The sequence below is a fragment of the Microtus ochrogaster genome, chromosome 24, assembly GCF_000317375.1.
Source record: "Microtus ochrogaster isolate Prairie Vole_2 chromosome 24, MicOch1.0, whole genome shotgun sequence".
NCBI lineage: Eukaryota > Metazoa > Chordata > Mammalia > Rodentia > Cricetidae > Microtus > Microtus ochrogaster.
In genome coordinates, this window is record NC_022024.1 from 14,404,190 (window position 1) to 14,415,949 (window position 11,760).

Below are 11,760 nucleotides of genomic sequence, written 5' to 3' on the forward strand. Positions count from 1 at the left end.
CTCAGTGCAACCACACATATGCACAAAAGAGCGTGTTCAACACGCCAACCCCAGAAGGTATGGTTGTGGATAAACAGCCCTGTATTTCTCTCCTAGGAGCCTGAAATGAGATGAGACTAAGCAGGCCCTCCACTAAAGCGATGCTTCCCCCTAAAAAGAAGTTATGTTTTGTCCATACTTGCCAAATCCCTTTTTTGTTCTGCCAGACATCTATCCATCGCACAGCACGAGAACAGAAAGCTGTGCATTGCCTAAAGGCAGGTGATCTAGCTTTGAAAGACACCCAGGCTCCTCTTCAGCCCGACTCTCCCCGGTTGTTTCATTGAATTTGGCCTTGTTTGCTTAGCCTTAGGAGGGAGACAGAAGTCTGTCTTCCTTTCTGCCCCAGCACTGGGGAATGGGTGCTCTGGGTAGAGACTTAAAAGCCAAGTGCCAAGAGAAGACATTTCAGGCAGCACGGCAGTCTCTGAGTCCTACAGAACACTATTACTGGAAATGTCTTGGGGAGCGGAGGAACAACGCACAGAAAGCTACGAGCAAGCACTGCTTCCTGGGTGAATCTTAAGCAGTTTGTTCTAAAACAGTGTGTGGATACATCCGAGCAGAAGGCACACATCTGAGACAATCAAAAATTGACTAGACAGAAAGAGAGAGAAAGGAGAGAGAGAGAGAAAGTAATAGTCACAGAGCCACAGCAATCCATGGATTGGAAGAATTATTGTTTAGTGGATTCCTTTGGAAATTTAACAAGGCAATGTATAGTATACTTATTTTAAGGCTCCTGCATTGGTAGAATACAATAGAAGGAATCTAAAAACAACTTCCTGCACAGCCTCTTTATTTTATATTTTATTAGATGATGAGAGGGCAGAAGGTAAGGTAGATGATATTGGGAATGTTAGCCTCCCAGACATCCAGCTCGGGCTATTACTCTTCCTTATAGGTTTTGGCATCTTTACTTCTTAGGGAACATGACAGTCTTTCATAGGATATGTTTGACTTCTTCTGTAAGAAGTCTTTATTGGCATAACTGCAACCAAGCAAAGGAAGCTTGGGATCTAATTGTTAGATACATAGGTAATGATCTAAGCAAGATCAGACCTCAGGCCTCCCGCTTTCTAGCTTATATTTTTTTTTAGCTATTCCAGATAAAGATATTTTACATTTTGTAAGTGTGTGTGTGTGTGTGTGTGTGTGTGTGTGTATCTACAGAAATTCAATGAGTGTGTCTGCTTACTATTACAGAGTATAAATACTTGTGATGTCATGTACTATAAATGATGCACATGCTGTGTGTGTGCGAATGAGTGCATTCCTGTGTGTGGATGTGTGGGGGGGGAAGCACGAATATACTAGGTTCTCACATGGGTTAGAGGGAAACCCTGAGTGTAGGTCCTCATCTTCTGCCTTGCCTGACACAGGGTTTCTTTACTGTTTCCCTGCCGCATATGCCAAGCAAGCTGGCCGGCAAGCTTCCTGGGATTCTTCTGACTCCATCCCTCATCTCCCAGTTGGGAGTCTAGGATCACAAACCCTAACCTTACATGTCCAGTCTTTTCGTATGAGTTCTGGGGACTCAAACTCAGCCTCACTCTTGTGGAACTAGCCCTCTTTCCCACTGAACTATCTCCCCAGTCTCCAAATTATGCCCTTCAAAACAAGTTATGTAGTAAAAGAGCCCATGATAGATAAGCAAATATAAACATTAAAGACAGACAGTGGGCACACAGCTGGAAATATATAAAAGTGAACTCCCAGGTCCCCCCTCCGCGCACCACCACAGTATCTCTGCCTCTCTCCCCCAACCCTCTCTATTCCACATCATTTTATTTGTCTAAACTATAAATATGACAGAGACACAATTGAGCATCCTTTGGATATATACCCCAAAGTGGTCTAAATCCTGGTCCATCTTTGGAGGCCCCACCCCTGTGCCCCTTGCACCTTGACCCCTCCCAGAGGAGGGTCAAGTAGCCCACCAAACCTTGACCCCTCCCGAGGAAAGGACAAGACCACTCCCCCAGGCTATTTAAACTGCCCCCCCCCCAAAAAAATAAACACATGTTCTTTCCCCGGTGGTCCCATCGGTGGCTTTCTGGTTCCCCTTGAGGCCACCAGAAAGCACAGGAGTCCAATTAAACCTGGATAATCTTTTAATTTAGTTTGCTTTGATTTGGCTTGATTGGGATTTTGTATCAGCAGAGAGCTCGTGTTAGAAACTGGGAGGGGAGTGCTTCCCTAGGAAGAAAAGAATGGCATCCCCTCTGTCAGTCTTCAGAGAGGTCGGTTCTAACACAAGAAGGGGTAGGCTGGGAGATAATCTGGGTCCCTAAGGATAAGACTATCTAGTCCTTTTTCTAGAATCAGGGACTTAACATCACAAGAACCTAAATGCTGGTACACTAATGCAAGTGATTGTGTAAAAGGTCGATTATCTCTGACTACTAGAAATGAAGCAAGGGCCTATGACAAAAGGAATCTCTAGAGATTTGAAATAGCAATAGGAATTTTAAGATGGGCCACATAGGTAGCATTCCCCTTCTTTTTGCCACAATCTCAAAAACATTCAAGATTCTTTTTATGTGTATAAGTGTTTGCCTGAATGTATGTTTGTGCACCACGTGTGTGTAGTACCCCTGATGGCCAGAAGAGGCTACTGGATACCCTGGAACTGGAGTCACAGGTAGTTGTGAACACAATGTGGGTGCTGGGAATTGAAGCAGGGTCCTATGGGAAAGTAGCTAAGGCTCTTAGCTGCCGAGCCATCTCTCCAACCCCAAATCTTCTTAAAATGAGAAAATGTTCTGCAAGGACTTTGCTTTGAGAAAACAAAAGGAAGAGAGGAATAGGTCCACTTGTAGCATGCCTATGACCAGTGGAGCTGTCTGGCCTTTTCCGAGGGCCAAATGGTTTTGGCAACAGTGAACTTCTTGGCAGGAATTGTATCCACCATGTAACATTATCACGAAATCAGTGCAGCAGGCATAGACTGGTGGCAGACAGATTCTGGGCGTGTCTGCATCTTGAAGCAGTGGTTATAGATGCCCCTTCCCTGAATCAGCAGCGAGGATGATCTCAGAGTCTTCCCTAGAATGTCTAGTGCACTTGTACCAAGGGTGCTGAGTCACAGCGCATCATCATGGTGGTTTGGACCCTTACAGAGTTTGAAGTAGTTTTGTTATTACCCATTGTTTAGTTTACATCTGGGGAGGCTCATCAGTTAAAGATGGGAATCACGAGTCCCAGTGATGTTGAAATACCCATTTACAAGAAATGGTGAAAACATAAGCCTATAAATTTTCTCATCATTTTATTTCCCAAATTCACAGACTGCATTTAACTAATTCAAATATTTACAGGACACACGGAGAAGACTCCAGCTCTAGAAAATCTTGTTAAAGGGGAAAAACATTTTGCCAATAATATTTGTCTTTTGTTTACTAGGATTAAGGACGATTCCCAACAAAATGTTTTATTTGAAAATAAATGCTGGTGAATTACTATTATTTTCTCACAGCTTGTATTTTAGGAGCAGAAACATAAACATTGTGCAAATAAAATACAGTTTTCAAAGGAAAATCACAAGAACTGCAAATTTCCAATTTTGATGAGAATGCCCACATAGTTGTATTTATATCTAGATTTTTTTGAGATGTGGTGATATTTTTATTAATCCTTTGGAAGTGTTATACAATTAATTCTAATCATTATTAACCTCATCCTGCCCAAACTCTACCCAGACCCAACTCCCCTACCTTTACCTCCCTACCCACTTAACTTCTGAGTTTTCTTTTTTTTTTCCTCAAGCCCATCAAATCCACTGTGTGTTGTCCAGCTACTTATGGTCATGGGACCTGCCTTGGAGTGTGGCTAAACTAGCAAGGGACACAACATTAAAGAAAATGGATTCTCCCTCTTCTAGCAGCTACTAAATATCAACAGTTCCTCAGCAAGGTGTGGGACTCGATGCCTGTCTCCTTCTTCCATGTTGGCATTTTTTCCTGGCTTAACCTTGCCTGGGTCTTGTATATGCTCTCACAACCTCTCTGAGTTCATGTACGCAACCGACCTGTTAGGTCTGGAAAGTACTGCTTCCTTCAAGTTATCTACCACTCTGCCTCATGCAATCTTTCTGCCTCCTCTTCTGCAATGACTCCCAATTCTTGGTGAAAGGGGTGTTATTTGTATATCCCACTTAGGGCTGAGCCCTCCACAGCTCTTATTCTCTATACGTTGACCAGTTGAGGAGCTTATGTTAATCGCCATTGAGAGAGACAATGATACATCGAGTGTAGCAAGAAGTCACTGGGAGTCATTTGAATATTATATCCATTTAGCAGAGAAATAGTATTAGGCCATAGGGCCTATGACATAGGTAGACCCAGGCTTTTGGCCTTAATAACAGTGCCTCGTGTGAGTTCTATATCATGCAATGAGCCTAAGACTCAATCATAACATGGTTGGTTACTCCTATAACATTTGGGCCACTATTGAACTAGCAGAGATCGCCTATCAAACCAGTCATTGTGGTAGCTCTCTGTGGTCACACCTGGGTGAGATTGTTAGATTGCCTGTCTATTCCTGGAGTGTGCAAAGCACCATGCAGCATTATAAAAGCCGGACCATAGAAAAAAAGTTTCAGGCCAGTACCAAATTGATTTGTCTATGTTCTACATGTTCTATGACTCATGAATGCTGTGTCTTCAGCAATAGGGTCTTACTATCATATTTTGGATGATAATAAAGAGACTTGCCAATATTCTGTAATGTTTAGGAGTCTGTGGAACCCCACACTGGTAACAACTCCATAAGAGACAAACCATTCCTGATACTGGTATTTTTTTTCTTTTTTCTTTCTTTTTTTCTTTCTTTTTCTTTTTTTCTTTGTGGCTAGCATGTGGCATCTAATCAAAGGTCTTCTTCCCCCATTATAGGAAAATTACATTTAAATTTTTAATATATGTACATATTTAGGAAGCCCATAGTTAGTAGACTTCCATATGGCTATTTCAAAAGGTCTTTCTTGTAAGTTACCCCTCTCCATATTCCTTCCTATTTAAGGCACATTGAAATCTCCAAGTAAACATTCATTAAAGTTTTTCATTTTAAATTTTGGACCCTTAGCAGCACTATTTCTATAACTAGTTTCATGACATATATAATGAAATTACATATAACTGTGGAAAGTGTTTAAACAAAAAAAAAACTCGGTGAGAGATACTTTACGTGGATTATGTTATTTAAATCAAATCCCTTCATAAATGAAGATACTAAAACTAAACATTCTAAATGTCATGAGTGATGAATAGCATCTGCTAAAGTTTGGACCTAGAATGTTCTCCGAAAGCATGTATGTCACATGTGTGGTCCATAGCCTGTGGTATATTGGAGAGGTGAAATCTGTAAGAATGAGTCCTAGTGGAAGGAGGGATGTGCCCTTGAAAGCTATCTCAGAACCCCAGTCTCTGACTTCTCATCCATCATGGGATGAGCAGCCTTTCCCACGACGTCAGTTACGATGACCTACACGGTCATGGGTAAAATCATAAGAGCCAAGTGACCGTGGATTGAAGCCTCTGCGTCTTCATGCAGAAACAAACCGTGTCCTTTCTTTATCTCCTCAGCTCTTATGACATTGAGCTAGAGAGCTAATAGGGCAACCACATGAGGGGAATCTGCTGTGCCCTGAAATTACAGCTGTTTTCTGGATGGCAGGTGCCCTCTCTGTGGCCTTGATTAGAAGAGTTGAACCAAGACGCTGGAATATAGCGTTTAAAGGTTAGTTGCTAAAGCTCTGACAACTAAATGTCAAGTAATTAACCCTCTGAATAAACTTAATGGGAAATAGTTTTCAGGTTGGTGATACGGTTCAGCGCGGAAAGGCTCTTGTGGACAAGCCCGACCGCGTGAGTTTGATTCCCAGGACCCACCTGGTGGAAGGAGAGAACTGATTCCCAAAAATTGTCCTCTGACCTGATGGCATACTTGTACATGCATACACACAAACACACATGTGTGTTCATGCACATACATACACACAAATGCAAAATATTTAAATAATAATAATGCTCACTGTAAACATTCTTAAGGGTTTTGGATCATATCAGTTCACAGAACCAATTTTGCTAAGGGCATCAGAAGTGTGAAAGAAAGTTCTGGACTGGGGACCTGGGCAGTTACTAAGCTAGATGGATCCCTATCTAGAAGGTAATAAGAAAGGCAGGCTCTCACATAACAAAGTCTGAACCACCCAGCCAGTGGCATGATAGCTCACATAAGCATCCTTGGCTAGGTTGGGAAGACTGCACTGAAAGAGCTAAAATCATGTGTTCAAATCTCAAAGACCTAAAATAGAGGGAAGAAAAGCCAATCTACAGCCATGAATCAAACATGGTTGCTTTGCAGGAAGCGTTTACAGCAGGGACACTGAGAGGTGGCTGACACAATGATCTCTAGCATCCGGTTCCGCTTTCATTCTCATTCTGCCTATTTGCGAAGGGGACCAACAGCTAATTCAGGAGTGTTTAGCAACTGAGAAGGGACACATTGGGGTATTTACAAGAAGACACAGCTTATACTACTGAAGGCCAGGAAGGTTATCCTGAGGCCAGCCTGGTCTACAAGAGCTAGTTCCAGATAGGCTCTAAAACTATAGTGAAATCCTGTCTCAAAAAACAAAAAACAGCACCAACAAACAAAAAAAGATAAAATGATTCTGTCTTCAATGGTTCTCGGTCTTCCTATTGCTACTATCCCTTAATACAATTCCTCATAGTATGGGGACTCCCCCAACCATAAAATTATTTTCATTGCTACTTCCTAACTGTAATTTTGCCACTGATATGGATCATGATATAAATACCTGTGTTTCCTCCTGTGAAAGGGTTATTTGACCCCCTAAAGGGACCCAACTCTTCTCAGGGTGGTGATATGGCTTAGAGAACCTCGGATGGAGGAGATTCATCTATAGCAGTTTCATAAAGTCCATTCTAAACTGATATACTCATTTCCTCCACGAGAGCATTTCTAATACAGTGAGGACAGAATGGAAAGCGGTAAATCTGGGCATCACAGAGCATTTACATGGACAATGGAATGATTATGGCATAATTGCAGTATACTCGTCAAAACAACAATAGTGACAAAGTAGCCAATCGTGGCGTTCAACGGAAAGCCCTCCCACTGCGGTTTAGAGTAGTTTTCCTTGCCTTGGTTTCTTTTGCTTCTACGGTGAGTATCTGGCTCAGCCACTGGAACGCTGCCCTGGAGAGAATGCAGACCCGGAACACCATACTCAGGTGTTGAAATAAACAGGACGACTAGCAAGCATGCTCACATAGAGCAAGCCAGCAGAACGGTTCGTTTCTAAGGACATTCAAGATCATCTCGGAAAATACTTCTCACATAAGACCATGTAGAAAAAAAGGGAGTATTAAAAGGAACCGTGGAACCCTGGGAAGCCTGGTAATGAGCTGACAGCTGTTTAAAAGAGCTCGCTGGCATTTTATAACCTTTGCGGCTGGCAGAGTGCTTCTCCGTAGGTTCTATTATTACCCGCTCTACAAGATGCAATTAATGAAATGGAGAAGAAGGAAAACTCAATCCATCAGAAAATTGCCAGCTCACAGGACAGGGATTAAGAACATAATTATAATTTGAGAGAAAGCATGAATGATTAAAAACACAAGATGCTCCATCCTTTAAAAACCCATGGAGTCAGGAGTTTATGATGAAAATTATAGCTTTTATTAACTACGGGAAGAAAAGACGTTACCCCTGAGGATGCAAACTTTTAAAATAGGATAGGCTACCCATTTCCCCTGTCACCCCAATTTCATATCCATTTGGGGGTGGGGGGGTCTGGCCACCACTATTTCTACTATCAGCCATTTACTGACTCTTGCAAGCCTCCAAAATGAAAATGTAAATATTATCCTTGTGCTAAAAATACATCTTAACCATGGAATCTCAGTATGAATTGCGTGCTGGGTATGAAACAATGAAAACCAACTTTGCCAGTCACTACTTCAGCCCATACCTTCATATTAGTATTGATTTATCACCTCTGAGAAAATCTGCGATCATCACAGGTACACAGTAGCGTTTGTCACTTTCTCTACCATGTTGCAATGGCTTGTGGCAAAGGCTTCCAGAGAAATAGCAGAATTAATGAACACAAAGTCACATCAATTCTATGAGCAATTCCCGCAAAGTGTATGAGCTCCACTTCTTCAGGTCAGACCCAGGCTGACTCAGCTCACATTCTAGTTACTAACAGACGGGGAATACTCCTTGGTACTTTCTGCTTAAAGCATCTTAAGACATCCCAGTACTCACTAACTGACTCTAACATGTAAAGGTCTTCACCATGATCAGTAGGAAGTCATCCCAGGGATATGAGGATGATCGAACATCTGCAAATCAATAAATATGATGCACTTATCAGATACGATAAACATTTATGACTATCTCAATAGATGGAGAAAAGGCTTTGGTAACAAACCAACACCATTCATGTCAAAAATTCTGAACATATCAATGATAAAAGTTAGGTTTATCAACACACAAAAAAGCCATAGAATAAGGCAAGAGCTAATTCTATAGTGACTAGGGACACCTGAAAGCTTTTTGGCAGTCTAGAACAAGGATGCCCACTGTCACCACTTAAAAAAAAATATTAAAGGGTTAAAACGGCACAAGAGCATGCACTGCCTTCGTTCCTCCACATGACTGATTTCTCATTATCCTCAGGCAGCTCCTTCTCTAGTCAGAGATGGGGGTCAGTGTCCATCGCCTTCTCTGGAGACAGTCCATAAACTATGTCCTCAGAAGTGCATTCTGAACTCTGAGATGTGCTGGCTCACACAGGGACAACGGGGTGGAGACCGAAATCGAGTTTCAGTAAGTCTGAAAGAAAGTGTGCTCACAATTCATGAACTGGGCATTTCATAAAACATAAAGACAACTATTTCCACAACTTTTAATGATAATCTTTCAAGTAATTACAAACCGTGTGCCAACCCAGTGTAGCTGGCCATGAACTCAGTCTGCACTCACCTGGGAAACAATGGGATGGTGGCAAGAGACTGAACCGTATTTGTCTATATTTCCAATAGACTCATGTTCAATTTCCACGCATGCACAAAAAGATAACTTGTTATACTTATTATTTTAAATTAGTAAAAATTATAGCAGAAAAAGGAAACAAACTTCAGTGGTTCTGCTTGTTTGTTTGGGTTTGGTTGGTTTTTGGTTGTTGTTGTTGTTTTTCGAGACAGGTTTTCTTTGTGTAACAGTTCTGGCTATCCTGGAACTTGCTTTGTAGACTACGCTGGTCTCAAACTCACTGATACCTGTCTGCCTCTACCTCCCAAGTGCTGGGACTAAAGATGTCCACCATCACAGCCCAGCAAGACACAAGGTTTTAAATATCTCAGTTTGCCAAAATGCTAAGTCCAAGTATGACAATTTTCATTTTTATCAGTTTTTCTAAGAATCAGAAAGAGCAGAACTGATTAGGGAAAAAAAAAACAAACAAAAACAACAACAATGACAAAAACCCCAATAGCACAAAACTAGAATACACATAAAAACTTGTCTTTGTCAGGGTTCTTATTGCTGTGAAGAGACACTCAGACCATGGTAACTCTTACAGAGAAAACATTTAATTGGGGTGGCTCATTTACAGTTTCAGAGGTTCAGTCCGTTATCATCAGGATGGGAAGCATGACCACACACAGGGAGATGTGGTGGGGGAACTGACCCCTGCATCTTGTCTCAGAGGCAACAGGAAGTTGACTGCCTGTCACACTGAGGGAAGCTTGAGAAATAGAGATCTCAAATGCCGCCCCCACAGTGACACGCTTCCTCCAACAAGCCCACACACCCTAATAGTGTCACTCCCTTTGGGGACCATTTTCTTTCAAACCACCACAGAAGGGTTGGCTGTTTTGGAAACATTGATACTCAGGCTGTGCTTTGTATTACCATCACAAGGTAGTAGCAGAAAGCCCCGAGTGTAGAGACAGTGTAACCAATTTGAAGTTTAAACATCAAGGATATAATAGCATCATTATATCATTAGTATATCGAATTATATTGACTATATAATTCTATCACTGATATAATCTAATAAAATAGTGTTAATCCTATTTTTTAAAAATAATATGAAATTCTAACACAAAGGGGGAACCTGAAAAGATTGGATTAATCCATAGCAGCAGCAGAAAGAGATGAAATTGAGCTTTAATTTATATTGAGATGTAATTTATACGGAGACAGTCTCATATTTCCCAGGCCAGCCTTACGCTTGTTCTGGAGTGGAATTTGATCTTGAAAGGGATTCTAGATCTTGCACAAATGCTCTCTTCCTTGTTCAGGTATTCTATGCCAGGTTTGCCGTGAGACTGAGGTGCATGTAAGAAAAATCCTTCTACTATATGAAACTTTACACTTGCGGGAAAATTCAATATGGTTGTGCAGGCTGATATTTCTGCAGGCATTCTCCCACGTTCCCCAGAGACGAGGCTCTTGTCCTCCCTCATTAGATACTGGCCTGAGCTAACTATTTGGGACTATTCAATTAAATTGCTGCCAGAAATTTACCAGCAGTTAGTTCTACATTCTGCAATATATTCTTTACTAATGTTATCAAAAAAAAAAAACCGTTTCTACTTTGTATGAATGTTTTCTGCAACAGCAATTAAAGTTTTTCTTCCTCAAGTGGAGTCCTTTAAGAAAATGATCCCCGTCGTCATCTGTGTGGGAAGAGTTTGCTCATCGTCCCTGCCCTTGTCATCCTTTATCTTCCCAGACATCATCTGGGTGGGACTAGTTTATCCATCATCCCTGCACTTCTGGTCCCTTAGTTTCTTCCCTCACGATGCTGTCTCCTCCCCCAGATTCCTTCCAATTGGTACAATGTGGGTTTATATACTAATCGTATACTCCAAATAGGGAAAGGCGGAGAGAAGGTACCGAGGCTGATTTTTCTTTCAGAGGCATGAAGATGTGGCCTCCTTTTGATTGGTAAAGGCGCTTTTGGAAGATAAGTGAGGAAAATGAATGAATGAAAAAAAAAAAACCTAAAGATCTCTAGTAATGATTAGCAGAGAAAACCCATTAAGAATTATAGATGGAGCCGGGCAGTGGTGGTGGCTTAATCCCAGCACTCGGGAGGCAGAGGCAGGCGGATCTCTGTGAGTTCGAGACCAGCCTGGTCTACAAGAGCTAGTTCCAGGACAGGCTCCAAAGCCACAGAGAAACCCTGTCTCGATAAACCAAAAAAGAAAAAAAGAATTATAGATGGAGGAGAAGCGGGCCTCGATGGGAAGCAAGGCTATGCAATGCTCCTCAGTAGTTAGCCTCTGATGGAGGGTCACGTCTTTACTAACATGCTAAGTGGTACTCTGAAAAGATTCCTCACACCGGGGGTAAGTTTGGGGAGTTATCGTCCATGCCCTAGACTCAGTAAATCCGGGCACCTTGGACGTTCCCCTCAGTATTTCCCTTCCAGCTGTCATTACCATTTGCTATTAATTTCCACCAATGAAATACTACAAACTTCAGGTCACAGCTGATCAAATGCTTTCCATTTTGTGTCTTAAAGTCTTAAAAGCTGTGATGCATTTGAGCTGTTCTGAGTTTATATCTTATTGTGTGGTCTTGAGACGTAGTACATGCACCCAGGATGTCCTTGAACTCACTATGTAGCTGAGGATGTCCTTGAACTCACTATGTAGCTGAGGATGTCCTTGAACT